This window comes from Crocuta crocuta, unplaced genomic scaffold, assembly GCF_008692635.1.
Source record: "Crocuta crocuta isolate KB4526 unplaced genomic scaffold, BGI_CrCroc_1.0 scaffold205, whole genome shotgun sequence".
NCBI lineage: Eukaryota > Metazoa > Chordata > Mammalia > Carnivora > Hyaenidae > Crocuta > Crocuta crocuta.
Genome location: NW_027530644.1, coordinates 3158815 through 3176281, shown reverse-complemented (window position 1 = coordinate 3176281; position 17467 = coordinate 3158815). Strand labels below are relative to the sequence as shown.

At 37.8% G+C, this 17467-nt stretch overlaps 1 long non-coding RNA gene across 2 annotated transcripts; it reads left to right on the top strand.

Annotated features, from left to right (window-relative positions):
- Positions 1–1282: 1282 nt before the first annotated feature.
- On the top strand, positions 1283–17054 carry LOC144235542 (uncharacterized). Of its 2 annotated transcripts, none has more exons than XR_013336240.1 (3): positions 1283–1374; positions 2736–2790; positions 16921–17054. It is a non-coding gene; the product is annotated as an uncharacterized LOC144235542 (long non-coding RNA). The 2 variants fall into 2 exon arrangements; XR_013336239.1 differs by lacking the exon at positions 16921–17054 and adding an exon at positions 12666–13421.
- Positions 17055–17467: the final 413 nt, after the last annotated feature.

Genomic DNA, 17467 nt, shown 5'->3' with positions numbered 1-17467 from the left:
GTGTACTAGAAGATGCTGTTAGAGACACAAATTAGGAACTTTGTCAAGAACTCACACCATGAAGACTACCGGAGAAAAGGTAATTGATTACAAATATTTTAATCAGATGTATGGCCAACTAATCTTTGACAAAGCAGGAAAGCATATCCAATGGAAAAAAGACAGTCTCTTTAGCAAATGGTGCTGGGAGAACTGCACAGCAACATGCAGAAGAATGAAACTGGACCACATTCTTATACCATACACAAAAATAAAGTCAAAATGGATGAAAGACCTAAATGTGAGACAAGAAATCACCAAAATCCTAGAGGAGAACACAGGCAGCAACCTCTTTGTCCTCAGCAACTTCTTACTCAACATGTCTCCAAAGGCAAGGGAAATAAAAGCAAAAATGAACTATTGGGACCTCATCAAGATAAAAAGTTTCTGCACAGCAAAGGAAACAACAAAACTAAAGGCAACCAATGGAATGGGAGAAGATATTTGCAAATGACATATTAGATAAAGGGTTAGTATCCAAAATCTATAAAGTTACCAAACTCAACACCCAAAAAACGAATAATCCAATGAAGAAATGGGCAAAAGATATCAACAGACACTTCTCCAAAGAAGACTGCCAGATGGCTAACAAACACATGAAAAATGTTCAACATCACTCATCACCAGAGAAATACAAATCAAAACCACAATGAGATACCACCTCACACCAGTCAGAATGGCTATAATTAACAACTCAGGCAACAGCACATGTTGGCAAGAATGCAGAGAAAGAGGATCCCTTTTGCATGACTGGTGGGAATACAAACTGGTACAGCTGCTCTGGAAAACAGTATGGAGGTTCCTCAAAAAGTTAAAAATAGAACTACCATATGACCCAGCAATATCACTACTAGGAATTTATCCAAAAGAGACAGGAGTGCTGATTCACAGAGGTGCATGGATATAGGAAACAACAGATGTTGGTAAGGATTTGGAGAACGGGAACTTACTTGCACTGTTGGTGGGAATGCAAACTGGTGCAGGTGCTCTGGAAAACAGTATGGAGGTTCCTCAAAAAATTAAAACTAGAAACTACCCTATGACCCAGCAATTGCACTACTAGGTATTTATCCAAGGGATACAGGTGTGCTGTTTCAAAGGGGTGCATGAACCAATGTTTATAGCAGTGCTATTGACAATAGCTAAATTATGGAAAGAGCCCAAATCGACAGATGAATGGATAAAGAAGATGTGGTATATATATACAATGGACTACTACTCAGCAATGCCAAGTCTTCNGCGCAGGGGGATTACTTCGGCGGAAGTCGAATTGTGGATCCAAAATTGTTAGTTTCCGCTGATTTCATCTCAAAAACACGTGTAAGACCACATGAGGTGGGCAGTCTTAAAACTTTGGAAGGCCACATAATTGCTTAACGTGTAGAACGGTAATAGGAATTAAGTGAAAATACAGAAAATGCATCATTATGTTCTGGAACGTTCGTGGAAAACGTTTCATCTTGCTAATGCATAGATGCAAGTGTTAAAATAAGCTCAAATGAAGGATACTACTNGATTTGGAGAACGGGAACTTACTTGCACTGTTGGTGGGAATGCAAACTGGTGCAGGTGCTCTGGAAAACAGTATGGAGGTTCCTCAAAAAATTAAAACTAGAAACTACCCTATGACCCAGCAATTGCACTACTAGGTATTTATCCAAGGGATACAGGTGTGCTGTTTCAAAGGGGTGCATGAACCAATGTTTATAGCAGTGCTATTGACAATAGCTAAATTATGGAAAGAGCCCAAATCGACANGAAGGATACTACTCTGTGTCTAAACAAAATTAATGCTGTAAGACTAAGTTGGCCCCGAGGTGTCGTGCCTGCATATAACGAGGAACACAAGAGTCTGAATCATAACTGAAGACCGAAATTAAGAGGAAAGTAGAAATGTCACTGTAGCACATATCAATCTCCTGATTCAAAAGTTCGTTGGACTTAAATGATTCAGTCATTTTATCCAGAGATAATGATGACAGTAACAGGACTAACGTAAGAGAAAACGTATCTCATGAACTAGGGGATTTAGTATGTCTTCCTTAGCACCATCCTCTGGAAAAGTAGAAGCAGCACTAAATAAAACTACCTGTGGAATAAAGCATGAAGTAAGAAGCATTCCAGCAGATGGAGAGTTAAACAGTTACATTACGAAGAAGAGCAAGAATAAAATTACCAGTTTGATAATTCTGTTGCCAGTACATCTTTAAAATATCGTAAGGGATACCTTGGGAAATTTTAGATGACCTTATGTCTTTAAGCTGGAAGTTCCTTTGAACGTGTCATTTTAAATTGTGGAAGTAGACCAATAGGAACACTCTTCTGGCTATAAATAGAGGCTGTAGATTTTTGTTGAGATTTTATCAAGATACAGCTAGAAGAACTAGAAAATGATCCTTTACATATTACTTTAAATACCTCTTGCCTAACTAAATGTGAATTGTGTAATATCTGAAAGCTAGGATAGTGTTTCTACAGATGGCATAGCAGTTTATAAAAGGTGAAGAATAAACCTGCAAAGAGTAAGGATAGAGTTTGGAATGATTGCAAAGGAATAAGTTAACGATTCCAGAAGAACAGTATATTACTTTAATTTTTCAAGCTGGCCTTGATCCTCAGCAAATATGGTATTTGAAATTATTATTACTAACATTGATATACATAATAATGTTTCTAATTGTTTTCTGTGAAAATAGCCTTTCAAGAAGCCAAGAGCAGATGTGTTGCCTGTGAAGAGAACATCAAAGGAAGGTAGGTACAAAAAGAAAACAAAATTTTAAATGTATTCTTTAAATTTAAAATACAACTTTGAAATAAACCAGGGTTCCAGTGTTTTGATGAGGAAGAAAATAGAACCACATCATTTNGATGGACATTTGGGCTCTTTCCATAATTTGGCTATTGTTGATAGTGCTGATTAAACATTGGGGTGCATGTGCCCCTGTGAATCAGCACTCCTGTCTCCTTTGGCTAAATTCCTAGTAGTGCTATTGCTGGGTTGTAGAGCAGTTTTCTTTTTAAGTGTTTTGAGGAACCTCCACACTGTTTTTCAGAGCAGCCGCACCAGTTTGTATTCTACCAACAGTGCAAGAGGGTTCCCATTTCTCCAAATCCTCACCAACATCTGTTGTTTCCTTGAGTTGTTAATTTTAGCCACTCTGACTGGTGTGAGGTGGCATCTCAGTGTGGTTTTGATTTGTATTTCCTTGATGATGAGCAATGTTGACTTTTTTTTTTTTTTTTTTTTTTTGATGTGTATAGAGGGTTTTTTTGATATTTGGAAATTGAGCTTTTAATGTCTTTCACACAAATATTAGTAAAAATAAAAGCTAGACAATTATTTGCATCTTATCTGTGTTTCCATCCATCTCATCTGTATAAGTGTCTGTGTTATATATATATATTTTTTTAATTAATTAACTTTTAAATTTGCATGCCTGTTAGGATATAGTACAACAATGATTTCAGGAGTAGATTCCAGTGATTCATCCTGTATGTATAACATTCAGTGCTCATCCCAACCAGTGTCTTCCTTAATGCTCCTTATGCATTTAGCCCACCCCCCTTCACACAACCCTTCCAGCAACACTCTGTTCTCTACATGAGGCTCTTATGTTTTTCCCCTCCCTGTTTTTATATTATTTTTGCTTCCATTACCTTATATTTATGTTTTGTATCTTGAATTCATCATATGAGTGAAGTCATATGATATTTGTCTTTCTCTGACTGACTAATTTCCCAAAATGTATGAAACAAAACCTGAAATACTGAACCAGAACAGCTCACATTATTTGGATAACATAGTAGCTGAGGCATACTATCACCGCCTGGATAGTACTAGCTTCCATCCTCCTAAAGCTACTTAATACTACTCAGTTCAAAAACCAAAGCCCCAGGGATCATGGGCAAAGCCTGTGAGAGCCTTCCAGGACCCAACATTGTCTAATCACCCCTGCCTTCCAAGGACTTCTGCTAATCCCAGTGCATGGTTATATCATACATGTTTTGATAGCTGGATTTATGGGCCATTTTTTTGGTCAGAAATCGTCTCAGTAGTTCCCTAAAGATGCCAAAGTAAGCAAAGAAAGCTAAGGCTGAAAGAAGCAATTGTTGCATAACACTGTGTCATGTAGGATCCATCTCCAGAAAAATCAGTTTGCAATAAAAGCCCACTTTGGCTCTTTCAGTAAGATCTGATGATACATATGTGCATTCCTGACTCAAGTTATACCATCTTATCCTTATTTTAGAGCATAATGAATTATATTCATTAAAAGTTATATTAGGTGTTTATATAAATCCTACAGTTAAAGTAACCTCCAAAAATATATACCATGTCAATTAGCATACTGAGGAAGAGGTTTTCTTATTTTGTTTTGTTTTTTTTTGAACTCATCAAATGTGCTTTCTCAATTTATAGAGGAGAGGAAAAGTCATTGACATATGCAAAGTGTGACCGTTCAGTAAGGAAAATGATGTGTGACCTCAGGAATCCCATGCTTTCCTTTGTGGTCACATCCACCACAGCTAAGCAGCCATCCCTCTATAGTATCTATCTTTTCAAATACTTTCCTTCAAAAGAAATCTCATTATGACCAATACCTAGGCCAAATCAACCATTGCAGTATATAATAATTTTCCCATATTTTCTGATAGGTACATTTCACTATGACAAATACTGCATCTGGTTGGTGTTTATTTACAGCAACTGGAAATGTAACAGTGTTTACACCATCTCCCAAACTAATCAGGATGCTTAATGGCTTTTTAGATATGTGCAGATGCAATATCATGATGTCCCAATAAACTTATACAGTAATTTTCCCCCTTTTTCCTTTCTTCTTTTTTAAAAATAATAAGTCTCAAACATTAAAACAAAAAAATTTCATCAAAGTGTCTTAGAAAAAGAACCACATTATTACACACTTGTCAATCTAAATTATATGCCTCTGTTACCCTCCCCACCTTGAAAATAAACTCTAATAAACACAGGAGGGGAAAAAATAAATAGGTTAAGCAGGAGAAAGGTCGTGCCTTGTCTGTTGTAATACAGTCTGATCACCCAAAGTGATTGATTTCTTAAAAGAATCCATATCTGTGACTCTTATAGACATCCTGCCATCCTACAGCCATCTACAAGGTAGCTTGCATTTCTAAGGTCATTTGGAGCACTTGAATCCCTGTGGTTGTCTCCGGAAATGTGAGAAATTCAGTAGTCTCACATTTTCTATGGAGGGAAGATTTTCAGTCCTTTTTCACCCAAAAAACTGAAAAGCTATGGAAAGTGGAAGGTTAAATAAAAACGATTTAACAATATTATGTATTTTTGCAAAACAGTACTTTTGCCTCCATTCATGAGATGAAATCAAAGAACCATATTTTCCTTTTAATAATTTATTTCTATATTTCTCTCTCTCTCTCTCTCTCTCTCTGGAAAAAAAAAAATGTGGTAGTGAAAACTAAATACACCTGGCCCTTCACCCAGTCAAAACAGAGCTAATTCAAAGTAACCTTTGATTATTTTTGATTGCTAATTATTTAAAAAAAAAAAAAAAAAAGGAGTGTGGCACCTGGCTGGCTCAGTCGGTTAAGTGTTCAACTCTTAGTTTTGGCTTAGGTCATGATCCCACAGTTCATGAGATCTAGACCTGCTTTGGTGTGTGTGCACTCTCTCAACTATATAAAACTTAAAAAAAAAAAACTACTCTGTGGCTTCTCCTCCATTCTCATCTAGTAGACTTTCTTCTCCCCCACATAGATTCTTTCTCCTCTACCTCAAGAAACACAGTCATATAAAATTCCTAACACTGTCCTAAAATCAGTGAAAGAAATAAGCATCGAGTATGTACCACAGCAGCTGACTGATTTCCTTTCTTCCTCAAATGAAACAGCACAAGAAAAATAGACCAGAAATGGAGAAAACTAAAAACTTCCCTGATACTATGAATTTTTCCTAATCTATCTTGTTCTGATCTTTTTCCTAATACTCACTCTTCATTGCCATTGTCACTAACACCATCGGTACCAGAAAGTATTTAGCATGGAAAAACTAAAATTTAGTCCACTGCAATAACCTTAGTTTCCCCTAATAATCTAAGCTTTCTCTTTATGTAACTTAATCTCTGTTTATATGACTCCAGCAAATCTTCCATGCTCCATTCATCCCTCCCCTCCTCCTCTTCAAGATGGCATCAGGTGAATGGGGAGCGGTGTGACATACAAAGTGTCAGAGGTTAGGAAAGGGAGTCTGAATACATGAGTAATCTCTGCAGAGCAACTAGTCTGGTTTGTTTGTTTGTTTTTCACTAAGGTCAATATCTAATCCCATTTATTTTCGTTTTTTGGTGTGAGAGATGACTTGCTGGCTCTAATCACTCAAGTCCTTGAGCTCACCCATTTGCCCGCATTCATATAGTATCAAAATGCTGCTGCCTCCAAACTCCACAGCTCTCCCCAAAGCATGCAGATGTTTACAGAACCCATTAGTAACCAGCTTATCTGAAACTGGGATATTGAACAAACCCAACTGTGATTGAAACACAACTTTTTAGAAATCCTTCATTCTTTAAGCAAATTTTTAGATTAAGAAAGTCTTCCCTCCTGCCCTTAAGACTCTTTGACGCTTGGAAGCAATGCATCAGTCATCACACCTCACAAAACTTTCTGATTTGGTAAAGTAAGCTATTCTTTATGATAATCCAAACTTAAAACATGACTTTAACTAGCATCACCTCTCCTCCCTCTTGCTAGGGACTGAGCTGCCCACTTGCAGTGGGAAAAGAGGGCTAGGGTCCTCTTTTTGTACTTAATCCTACTTCTTTTCTTACATAAGCTTAGTAAGCAAGATTTAGAACTCCCAACGTTGTCCCCAGAGGAAGAAATGATTAAGGGGAAGGGGCATGCAGTGAAAGGTTCCATTGTTGTCTGGTGAGGAGGCCTTCTGGGAAAGGTGTTTGACTTTTCCTTACAGGGAGGTTCATGTGCTCCTTGGAGATTATTTTCACTCAGAACCTCTACTCTGCCCCATTGACCACTACCCTTCCTGAGCCCCTGACTTTCACAATGTCTCATTTGCTTTGGACTCTCAGTACTAAAAAGCCCTTTATCCTCCCAACTCTGCACAAGATCTCATTTCACATGAACTACCAGGGGAAACAGGCACCCCGTGTCCCAGCTAGTCTAGGAATGTTAGCCAGTTCTCACACTGCCACCCCTACCCTGCTGTCATAGACAGGCACAGGTTTTTTTTTTAATAAAACCCAAGTGCTGGGAATGCATTGCAAACTATGAATGGTCCTGTTAAAGCCTGAGCTTGAAGTGAAGCTTGAAGTCTTCTCAAACTGAGCTTGAAGTGAAGGAGATAGAAACACCTCCCCCTTCACAGACACACACACACACACACACACACACACACACACACATCCCTTTCTCCTTTAGCCATCTCTCTATATCTACTTCTACTTTTTCATAGTCTTGATGTAGATGAGGACCCCTAGATGAGAGGCCCATGAGATTTGTTTTTTTCCATTTCTTTTATAAATTCATTATATTGCAATTTGGCACCTCATTTTAGAATTTCACATAATTTCCATTTGTGTGGATCCCAATACCTCAATTTTACTTCCTGGTACACATCTAACTGTTCTCTTTGACTTATGCCATCTCACATGTGGCATACTACACTGTAGAATTGAGCTGAGGGCTGATTTTGCTCCTAAGTTATTGTAGTCTTCCTAATAAATTCAGAGAGTCTGCCCATGCACTTCAATATCCCTGGGCTGCCTCCCACTCTATTTGGTTAAACCAAAGTAAAGCTCCTCTATATCAAAGTTTAAAGGAGGAGAGGGAACTGGAAATCCTGTTGAATTACTTTCCCATTTCCCTCTGTCTTCCTGCCCACAATCCATTAGGATTAGAAAGGGTGGTCTTTCTTTAGTTCTCTTTCTGAGGGGCTGTGACTGTCTTCTCATACCCTCTTTAAGTCTGCCAGGCATTGTTACCTGGGAACAAAGCCACAGCATTTCTGCCAGGAATATTGTAATAAGCAGCAGGCCTATTGAAGCAAATGTTCTCTATTACATGTATTGACACTATAATTGCCTGAAATTTTGCCCTTCTAAAATCATGAAGTTGGGTTCTCCCCTCCCTTCTAATTGCTAAAGGAGGTAATATGACTACCTCTATAGTTAAAATCAAATGTGGTTTATTGCGAAAAATCACTTGATGGGGGGAGTTTTAAAATACTGATTCCTACCCTCTCAACTCTCACCAACAGATCACAGTCAGAATTTCTGAGGATGGGGCTAGGGATCTTATTCCCCACCCACCATGATTCTGATAGTCAACCATGTGTGGCGACTACGATTTTTTATCATTAAAATTGAAGCTCTGTAGACATTATAAACTATTCTACAGAGAAGAAATATTAGGTGTAGACAATAAGAATGCTCTGTAAGACTCAGTTTTAATCTACACCATATTTCCAGCAATTTCCAGAATATGAGGATTCATGGACATTTCTAAAGTTTTGCTACTGATCAATAATCAATATAAGGCCATTAATTTTTGAAAAGTGAAGCACACACTCCTACTGTACAGTAGTTCATGCAGTACTTTCATACAATAATTGGAATTGATTTGGGGGAAAATTTTTTTATTGCCTTACCTTCATCTGTAGGAAGGTCATAGAAAGCATTAATATATTTTGATATAAATTTTCTAAAATGCCTAAGGAACAAAAGCTGAATAGCATTTTGAGGAAAAAAAATATGTGATTCTCACACTGTAAGAGAATTCAAAATCCTCTTGATGTCCAAGGGTTATATAATATATGAATGGAATACAACCAACGTTTTTAATGCCTAAGCCTTACAGTATAAGTCAGAAAGAAGATGTTATTATCAAGAAGCTTTTGAGGATGAGAAAGAGTCTCCATTGTACCTATTCCCAAATATACTTGCTGACTTTACACAATGACACAGAAGGAGACTTAAGATAAAAATTTAACAGACTTCTATCTTAAGAAGTTACACCTCCTCATGCTAGCCTCTTTTGAACAAATAAACTTGAATAGTTCATATACATCTCAACAGTTCCTAAATCATAATCTGAAGATAGTTTTTACATCAATTGTTCCTGCAAATAACATTGGGGGGGGGGAGCTTTTTTTGTTTTTATAATATATAGTCACTGCCTCTACTATGGCTTATGTCTCAAAATTTAGAAGACAAGTACAGAATATTTAGAGGGAAAAAGTAAGAGACAACAAACTGTATCCTATTTACCTCAGATTAGGGGAAGCTATTGCTATCTTTCCCAGAGTTAAATATATTATACCCTAAGGTTTTAAGAAACTACTTACAAAGAAATTAATAATCTGATTCTATAGTTATGGAGAATAGTGATTTCCAAACTTATGTAAGAAACAAGTCCCTTTATGGATCTAATATCAAGGGGAAATGATCAGAAGGTTTGTTTTAGATGTTCTCTCCAAAATAACATGATTAATCTCTTTTATGCCCATTTTTCTTGGAGTCTTTTAAAATCAATTACATTAGTAAATGTTTCAGCTCTCCAACAGTGTCAGAACATTTGTAGCTGTATCTTCATTAGAACCATCTTGTAGCTCACAAGCTCAGTTCTGGGGTATTTTATTTTATCTGGACACATTAGATCTCTAAGAGACTGATAGCATTTCTCATAGATGTTACTTAATGGGTTTAACACTGTACCTCAGCAAATGCATACTTGAGTTAACCTGTACTTTAAACAGCTTGATTAGAACTTAATTGCTGAACTTCTCTTCCCTAAAAGGTTGTCCTTAATGGAAATCACACAGTAGTGGAGTTAAATGAGGTGATTCTGAATAGTTGTCAGGAATCATATCTACCTTGTCGAAGACCTACTCAGATTTCTTGATTAGGGTATTGGCTTTACTCTATATCCGTTGCCATAAAATAAAGTAAAACTCACCTTAAATGGATAGATACATATTTTTAGGTTATCAATTCTATCACATTATCAAAAGTGGTCTCTGAGATGGTGTTCCCCACTCCCAGGCAATCCATATGAGTTGAGAGGAAAATATTAAAATTTCTATTTATTCTTTTCATAAAAAAGAAAATTCAGCTTTATCCATTTTCTAGCACTTAATATTCAGACAAACACATTCTCATCCATCCATGTAGCAGATAGTCTGTCACAAATAGGATATGAGGTATCCTGAGGGAAAAGGGTTGCTCCCCCATGTGGAAGGTTTAGAACTGGTGCCACATTTGTTTCTTTGCCTATGGTATAGTGGACATAGTGGACTTGAAGTGTGACTAGCTATGTAGATTTATGGATTTTTTCTAGTTTTAGCAAAAGAACTCTTGTAAACTACATGGGTGGTTTTAAAATATTCTTGCAAAGACCACAGATTACATATAATCTAACAATGGTAAACATGGGTGAACAATAAAGCAGAGTGGAAACTATCCTTACATGAGATTTTCATTATGAAATGCAAAAAAAAATAATAATAATATGGTCACCAAAAAAATCAGATTTCTCAAAAATGGTATTTGTGTGGCGCCTGGGTGGCTCAGTCGGTTGAGCGTCTGGCTTCAGCTCAGGTCATGATCTCGCCCTTCGTGGGTTCGAGCCCCGCGTCAGGCTCTGTGCTGACGGTAACCTGGAGCCTGTTTCAGATTCTGTATCTCCCTCTCTCTCTCTGACCCTCCCCTGCTCACAGTGTCTCTCTCTGTCAAAAATAAATAAAACCATTTTTAAAAAATGGTATTTGAAATATGAATTTAAACTCACTGTGGTTAGCAATTGCCCCATCTTAATTCTTTGTAGTGCCATAAGTTATCAACAAAGGATAATATCATTGATTAGCAAGATATTTAAAATAATTTATTCATGTTTAGCTTACTTTGTATTTATTTCTGTGTATGTTTTTAATGCACAAAATATTAGTAAAAGGGTGAGTGTATTTAATATATAAGCAAGTAAACATATATAAAGATATTTGGGGAATGTATTCTAAAAATATCTTACCAACAAACATATTACTGAAATAGTTTCTAGATCACTGACCTACAAACATGGCAAAAAGAAGAGATACGGCAAAAAGAAGAGATACAGCAAAATATATCAAGTAACCCATATATAAGACACACACACACACACACACACACACACACACACACAGTGTTGGGATATATGTTTTCATACTTATTCTGAATCCAAGTGGGCTTTGTGTTTTGGGAATACACACCAAGCTAATAAGTCCCACACTGAATATTTGGCTTAGACCTTAAAAGTTCTAAATATTCCTTTTAACCCTCTTTCTTCAGCACATTTCTTCATTGCCCAATTCAGACTAACGAATTACTTCTGCGATCTAAAAAAAAAAACAACAACCCAGGAACTTGAGTTGCAGTACAATTAGGTTTTCCTGTCTGTTTCTGGTTTAAGGAAAGCCACATTTATTCAATCCCAGATTAAAATATTTCCTGAGGAACTATGGAAGTATTAGCAGGAAACTATCTCTTCACTAGTTTTACTGGTATGCTTGAAACTATGACCCAGTCCACAATGCCTGGAGTAGAGTGAAGGAGTTTTCAGTAGTATTAGCACCTCCAAGGAATGTTGACATAATGGTTGCCATCACCTGAGAGCAGCAGAAGAAAAACATGGTATGATTAAAAGATCAACTTTAACTCCAGAAATAGCAAAAACTCCCTGTGATGAAAATAAAATCCAAAACAGGACACCTGTGAGCCACTTACCACCCAATCAAATGTCTCATCCTTTTATAGCAGTTAAAATATTCTCAATGAGTTGACCTTTTCACTTTACTGTGAGTTTCCCTAAAGGTAAATCTTTAGTAGAAATAATTTGATTGAGGGTTCCTATTCCAAGGGTGGAAAAAACCTAGAAGAGCTTCCCTTGCATATGAAAGATGCCTTTTCTTGTCTACTATAATTTTCAAAAGTATTTTTAAAATGTTCCTGAGATCAGACTTTATGTGCAACATGTCACGAGAGAGTGAATATTTATGATCAAACTGCTCTTCTAAAATGTATCATAAAATCAGGTTTATAGTAAATGTTCTTCAGACCATTAGCTACCATAATTCTCTAGTCCTTTTCTTAGCTATTTTATTAATAGTGTACAATCCTCATTATTACTAACTGTTACTTGTTAAATACAGGGCCATCCACCGTAAGCTGGTTTCTCCTCCTGCTCCCTGTTCTACAAAATATCTATAAATAGCCTCATGACTCATCTGTCTAGGATTCTTGAGGGCCCTCCCTCCTAGAAACAGGGAAAAGGGGCTCCCTGGTCTCTTCGGGACTTTTCTAATTACTAGAACTGAGTAAGCCTCAAAATTCAGCTTGGAGTTATGAGTCATTTGGTGACAATTTTTTTTAATGAACTAGTCTCCTGGTAATTTACTATGGAGAAGCAAAAAAAGAAAAGGAAATTGACATTCAGAAAGAACAGAGAAAGATTGGAAGAGGAAAACCCAGAAACAAAAGAGACATCCCTTCCTTCATCCATTATCACTTTTGATTTCAGTGTCACCTTATAACGTCCAGTTAGTAAAACTGACAGCAGTGGGTATGTTTTACTTTCAGGCTCTGTTGTGTGCTATCAAGAGTAAGTGAAGGCACCTTCCAGAGGTCTCTGACAATCCCAAAGGAAATCTTTCTGCTTCCTCACTGAAGCCCAGAGGGGAAGGCTCGTGGCAGTTCAGCTAAACCAGATTGCTTATGTGATGAGGATGGACAGCAGGAAGAGAGTGAAGCAATTCTGCAGAGTGGATGGCAAATAATCAAAGAGAAGACAGATAGCAGGAACTTCAAGGACTCAAGGGACACCATCTGAAGCAAAGTGACATTGATATCAACATCTAGGAAATGATAGAGGCAGATAAATTGCTCAGACAAGAAAAAAAGAGATAGGATGACCCAGTTTAAGCAAAAAGTAATTTGCTAATCACAAGGTAAAGAAATAACACAATAGGCTCCCCTCGCCACTCATACACAGCAGGTGTAGCCATTATCCAGATAGAGCAGTAGACAGAAAAGGAGATCAACTCAAATGTAACCGGTGCTCAAACCACAGAGGGTTTCTTCCGAACAAGAGCTCACCGCAAAGAAAAATTGGCAGCCACTGCCACCTGCAGAGGGAAGATATATCTTCTGCAGGCACCAGCTCTCCAAAGCTGACAGGCTGATATATTCTGCTGAATAAATCGAAAAACTTTCAAGTGGTCTAAAAAAGGTAGTCTGAAGTAGACTGCACTGCAGGGATCCAATCAAGTTAAGAATGTCAGGAGCCTGTGGCAACATCCACACCAGGAAATAGGCCCCCAAACTCTGAGTTAAGTGCAAATGAGAAAATATCATGGTGGGTTTTGTTTCTTTGTGTGAGTACATTTTGGAATTTTTTTTCCAATGGTTGTATGTTGTGATTTTTTTATAAGACACAAAATGGCAAATGGTTCTTTTCATATATGGAGAAAAGCAGGCACATAAAGTACTTTTTCCTGGAATACATATCAGGTGCTTTACTTTCTCCTGTATTTTTTCTTCAGCTTTTTGACCCACCTGGAACTGACTTTCCCTTCCTCCGGGGTGTGCTCAAGCCCTGCCTCCTTCATGAATCTCTCCTGAATGAATCTTTCATTGATCTCTCTTCTCTCTCAACTCGTAATTTGCTTATTGCTTGAATCATTCAGTGTAGAGCTTAATTAAACACTGTCTTACCTTCTAATTGCTTTCTTTGGGTAAATGTCACCTCCTAAACAAAACTACAAGATCCTTGAAAGCAGGGCTATGTCCAACACATATATTTTATTCCCTCAGGCAAGTTGAATATCCATATTGAGGGTTTTGTCGTCTGTCATCTAATTTGAGGAACGTGAGGAAGGCCTCCTTACTCCAAAAGATCTCCCCTCTCCTGGGTTTGTTTTCTTTAGGCCAAAGTATTTGTTCATTTGGGGTAAGAAATTAGTCAGTTACAGTATTGGGTTAAGAAATTAGCTCAGTTACAGTACTAAAGTTCCAAGGATGATTTTTACGCTAAGCTGTTCTGTAATGACATGCATCTTTGGGACTCCAAAGACCGGAGTTTGACTCCTTACTTAATCACTTCCTAGTGATATGATCTTGGCAAGTTATTTACACCTCCAGTGGTTTGTTCATCTATAAGATGGGGAAATAGCATTCTATTCATGATTTTATGACTACTGAAAGAAAAAAATACATGTAATATTTAGCCCCTAGCAAGCACATGGTAAGCATTAGCTGTCTTACCAATAACCATAAGTGCTGAGAGAGAAACGGTGAATAGTCTGAGATTTAACCCTAACTGAATGCTGAAAACTGAGCCTGCCAGTTCCATGGATGCTGGAAGAAGACACTAGACTACGGAGTCAGAGACAACAGACCTTGGTACTCACAGCACAGCAAGAGCCCGAGCATTCTGTGTATATCACTTCCACTCACTCCTCAAATTACATGAGACTTGGGTCACAGTCCAGAAACTCTAAGTCTAGCTAGGAAACCCAACTCTTTCACAATGGGTGGCAAGCAAACCTGCCTGAACTTCCCTGTGGAGGAGGAACATTATCCTTACTGTAATCAGTAATCAGGCCTGCCCTCTGCTCCTGAGAGAGCCACTCTACCTTCCAAAGCAGTTTGTTGTACAAATATCCCTTAAAAAATATGCCAGGACCACGGCTGTCAGTACCACCACTGACATTCGTAAGAATGTTCTACTTTTAGACAGCAGGGGAAACCTATATTGTCTTGGAATAGTCATGCCTTCCAACTTAAGAACTGTGCATGAGAAGTTATCTAAAAAGGACAGAGAATCCAGGCAGGCTTCCTAAAGGACGTAATGATTGAATGGAATTTTTAATTAGATATAAAAACAAGAAAATCCAGTAAAGATGGATGTGAATGCATTAAACGTAGAATAGCCTGATATACTCATGAAACTATATTACTGCATATTATTTGATGTAAGTGGTATAAACAATGAATGTGAGAAAATAGTCGAAAGTGGGGCTAAAAAGGTACATGTGGGGGCCCTGGGTGGCTCAGTTAGTTATGCGTCCGACTTCGGCTCAGGCCATGATCTCGCGGTTTGTGGGTTCGAGCCCCGCGTCCGGCTCTGTGCTGACAGCGAGCTCAGAGCCTGGAGCCTGTTTCAGATTCTGTGTCTCCCTCTCTCTCTGACCCTCCCCTGCTCACACTGTCTCTCTCTCTCTCTCTCTTACTCTCAGAAATAACTAAAAACATTTTTTTAATAAAAAAAATAAAAAGGTACACGTGGACCAGATAAAAATAGTAGCCAATAATGTGCACTAAAAGGTAGAATATCAGAGATAGACCTTACCTATTTCAGAGTTCTACCTGGAGCAGCCCCCTTTCAAAAAGCCAGGTTCAATGCTTGTGCATATGCTGTTGCTTGCTGAAAAGGGATTTGAACTTAGAGACTCCCTAGCTCTCTCCATCCCTGGGCTACATTCACATATCAAATCCAGGTGGATCTCTCTACCTGGATTACCCCTGGCACATCAGATTTCTCATGTCCAAAATACTGTACATCATCCCTTCTTGCCCCACATACCTACTCCTTTTTCTATGTTTCCTTCTCAAGGACTGACACCACCATCCTCCTGGACCTCAAACCCAAACCCAGAAGCTCTCCCTCCATTCTCCTTACTGTCATTCCCCTCTCCGCCCCTCCCCCACCCAACACCCCCATGGTTCAGTCAGACATATTTTCTTTCTGCTGCATCCACAACCTCTTGGCTGAGCCACTTGCCGTGACTTTCTGAATGCTTGCAGCAACCTCCTGCCAGGTTCCTGCAGTGTATCTTCCACACAGCCACACGGATGGAAGTGCTAACATGATCATGTTGTCCGATACCCACAAGGTAAAGTTCACATTCCTTCTCATGGGTTGTGAGCTCCTTCATGTTGTACTTTACTATTCTTGCCCTGACTTCCACCCTTTAAGCACTGTACAGTTCTGACATTGTAAACTATGGTGGTTCCTCAGAAAATACCATGTCTTTCCATTCCTTCTTATCTTCTCATAGGCTACAGCCTCTGCCCAGAAAGTTCTGTCTATTCTCCCAATACCCCTCAATCTTTCCTAGCCATCTGGGGAACTATTCTTTATCTTTTAAGATCCAGGAAGCATCAACCCCTCAGGAAGCATTTCCTAGGCAGGTAAGTGCTTCTTCCTGTGCCAGCAACTAGTGTTACAGGCAGTTCATAGCAGATATGTTACAAATATAGCAACTGACACATTGCTTTGATTATTCCTTTATATCTATTCTTTGATATAAAATTTTATTGGTTTGTGAAATCCTGGAAGGCAAGGACATTGTCTTATTCTTTGTATTTTTAGTGCTCACCACATAATGGATATTTATAAATGTTGGTTAAATGAGTGGCTCCTGGATAAATGGATAGGTGAATAGTTTCTAGTTGTTTGCCTGTATTAACATAACTCAAATTGTTAAAAGAATTTTTCCAATAGAGGAGACATGTTTTTCTTAATCCTAGCTCATCTAGTGCTTCTTTCTAAACTCATATAGATGCGCGCGCACACACACACACACACACACACACACACTTCTTTTTAAACACATAGATGCATACACACATACATGCATGCACTCATGCACAAGAAATTGCCTTAAAAGAAGGTCTTGTTATAGAAAATATGTTAAGCACTCACCAAAGCCAAATATAATTACTAAATAATTATTTACTAATTATAGTTCTATCTATTGTGTGTTCACTATAAGCCTTATGTATCTTATACACAACACTTTATGGTGTATATATTATTATTTCCATTTTATAGGTGAGAGAACTGTCTGTTAGAGCATGTAAAGACACACGGCCAGGAAAAAGTCAAACTGAGACCTGAAACCGTGAATACCTAACCTAAAGTAAATGCTTTTATCCACTGTGAGAATCAAGTCATTAAAGTTTACATTGGAGAAAACAGCATAAGGGATGTGACTTTCTCTTTAATAATTGTGTAAACAGTATCCATATTTTCTTGGACATTTTAAAGATAGGATTTAACCAACAGCTCCACCATGAGTACAGCAGGAAAGTAATAGCGGAACTGGTCAATATGAAAATTCATTTTATACCACAGTTTACACTGCCCCATTTATAGTTTGGTTTAAAAAAAAGACAAGTTTGCCAACAATAATCTGTAATTATTTTTACAATGCATATGAATAAGACAGCAATATTTTTGTTTCAGGCCATGTTCTCTAAATTGTTTTCAAACAATCCAAAAACACTCCTAGCAGATTAGAGAACAGAATTCTCAATAAATATTGTCATAAGTGTTTCTAGTTTTAAGAAATGATTTCTTTTGTTTTTTTTTTTCCCTA